This window comes from Peromyscus eremicus, chromosome 7 (assembly GCF_949786415.1).
Source record: "Peromyscus eremicus chromosome 7, PerEre_H2_v1, whole genome shotgun sequence".
Classification (NCBI taxonomy): domain Eukaryota; kingdom Metazoa; phylum Chordata; class Mammalia; order Rodentia; family Cricetidae; genus Peromyscus; species Peromyscus eremicus.
Genome location: NC_081422.1, coordinates 14,816,435 through 14,819,126, shown reverse-complemented (window position 1 = coordinate 14,819,126; position 2,692 = coordinate 14,816,435). Strand labels below are relative to the sequence as shown.

General features: G+C 43.2%; 1 non-coding gene across 1 annotated transcript; it reads right to left on the bottom strand.

Moving 5' to 3' along the window:
* Window positions 1-724: 724 nt before the first annotated feature.
* LOC131915721 (U6 spliceosomal RNA) lies at window positions 725-829 on the bottom strand. The gene has a single exon (XR_009380382.1). It is a non-coding gene; the product is annotated as a U6 spliceosomal RNA (small nuclear RNA).
* Between the last annotated feature and the right edge of the window lie 1,863 nt (window positions 830-2,692).

Genomic DNA, 2,692 nt, shown 5'->3' with positions numbered 1-2,692 from the left:
GGTTCTATTTTAGCAAATGACATCTACCAGTTCAAGATGGGTCTTAACAGCAAGCTGGAAACTTTAGACTGGAGTCTAATGGTGGTGAGAAGGCAAGGAAGAATTTGTACCAGGGGCAGGGGAGGCAAGGTCACTGTGTTGGCTGGGTGGAGGGGAAATCAAAGTGGTAGGAATGTTGGCAAGCAATCATTGTCAATAAAAACAATTCTCAAAGTCAGAGCAGAGAGGAGGGTGTGAGAGGAGGTGAAGTGGCAGGCAGTTCAGGAATCACTCAGAAAGTTCTCAAAGGAAGAGAACCAAAATGGCATTTGATGGAGTGTGTCCCTGAAAGCTTGGTTGTGGTTCCCTTCAAACATCTACCCTATGCATTGGGGTTCCCATCACCACATTTGAAGGAAACCCAAAGGTTATCAGCCATTTTTGTCCAACAAGTATTTTTGGTTGTAATTACTGCTGTTTTGTTACTTTATTATTAGTTTTAAATTTGCTGTATTTTGAGACAAGGTCTCACGTAGCCTGTGATTGCAGAGAATGATCTTGAACCCTCCTACCTCTACCTCCCCAGAACTGAAATGACAGGCTTACACCACCATATCTAGCTTATGCAATGCCAGAATGGAACTCATGACTTTGTACATGCTAGGTAAATACTCTACTAAAGCTACACCTTCATCCGCTCTTTTATTATTTTAGTGTGTGTGTGTATGTGTGTGTGTGTGTGTGTGCGTGTGTGTGATGCTTTATAGATCTTGTGTCATTTTTGCACAGGGGCTATGCTAATTTCTCTGTATCATTCCAATATTAGCAAATGTGCTGACTAAGCAAGCATCTCTTTTGTTATGCTGTTTGGTGTCTCTCTATACTGCCCAGACTGGTCTGCAAACTCCTCAGTCCTCATGCTTCACAGCCTACTGAGCAGCTGGGCCAATATCATATATCCAGATTATGTACCAAAATGCTTGGAGTCTGTTGTATGCCACCCATGAGGGATGTAGCCATTAATAAGATAGACACAGTCCCTGGTCACTTTGGACAGATGGAGACAGTAAAGTGGAAAATGAATGATAAAATAATGATACATATTGAAGATTGGTGTGTTGTGGGGAAGAAATAAAGAAGACAGTAGATAGAGAAGGAAGGAAGAGCAGAGCTCTTTGATGAGGTGGAAGCTTGAGAGATAGAAAGATCCAGGTTTACAGAAAATGAGTAACACATGGAAAGTTAATGACTGGGAGGGAAAAAATGACATGATAGGTAATAAAGGAGAACACTAGGTATAGAGATCCTGAGATATTGGGGGGGCGGGCAGGAGAGGAGAGTTGCACGTGTGTGAAGGAGCATTTGCAGGCCTGAGGTTGATGCTGCGAATCATTCTCAATCTTTCAACTTAGTCCTTGAGGGAGGGTCACTCAACCAAATCCTGAGCTCACTGACATAGTGGTCTGACTGCCCAGCTTGCTCTGGGGATATGCGATCTGTCTTAGTTACTTATCTATTTCTGTGATGAAAGACCACAACCAAGGCAACTTATAGAGGAAAGAATTTATGGGGGGCTTATAGTTTCAGAGGATAAGTCCATGACCATCACGTCAGGATCACGGCAGCAGGGTCCCGGCAGGCATGGTGCTGGAGCAGTAGCTGAAAATTTACATTCTTATCTGCAATAAGGCAGAGAGATACTGGGATTGGTGTGAGCTTTTGAAACCTCAAAGCCCACTCTTAGTGATACCCCTTCTCTTACAAGGCCCAAACCTCCTAATCCTTCCCAAACAGTTCCACAAACTGGGAACCAAGCATTCAAATATATGAGCCTATGAGGTGGGTGGGGGATTCTCATTCAAACCACACACTACTTCTGCCTTTCTAGGCTGGAATTAAAGGTAAACCACCGTGCCTACCCAACATTTATGTGGTTCTAGGGAACAAGGCTCAAATTCTCCTACTTACATAGCAAGGGCTTTAACCACTAAGCCATCTTTCCAGAACCACTTGTTGGATGTTGTTGTTGTTGTGTTCTTTGTTTATTTGTGACAAACTCCCTTCTTGAGTGGGCTAGGCTGGCTGGCCAGTGAGCCCCAAGGATCTTTCTGCCTCTGCATTCCCAGAGATCATGTTAGAAACAAAGAAAGAATAATCTCTGTGTCACACAAGGGAACACAGGAACAAAGTGAAAATGGCCCAATGAGGCAATTTCTGTTTTGAAAAGAGTATGCCAAAACCCAAACCCCACTAGCAAGCAGAACAGAGCAGTAAGTGCACTTGGCTCTTACTCTGATGCAGGTGGAAACTGTCTTTCCTGGTGTTGGCAAGAATAATTTTTCACAGTAGGACCACAAGCACACATTACCATGCTCAGTTATTTGTTTATTTATCATTTTTCTATGTGGATTCTGGAGATCAAATCCAGGTTCCCAAGCTTAAACAGCAAACACTTTATCAGTTGAATTATCTCCCCAGCCCATCATTGGAGGAGTTTGAAAGAAAAATGAGACCACAGTTTGGAGCAGAGCAAGGTGGGAAGTACTCAAGGAGTAAGGTACCTTCAAGTTTAAATGAGGAATGCCATTTAGACGAGGAAAGGTTCAGAGGCAGGGTTTCTTGGTCTGGATGTTACTGACATTTGGGGTTGGATGATGCTCTATTGTGGGAGATTGTAATTCAAATTATCGGATATTAATCCCATTACCCTGGT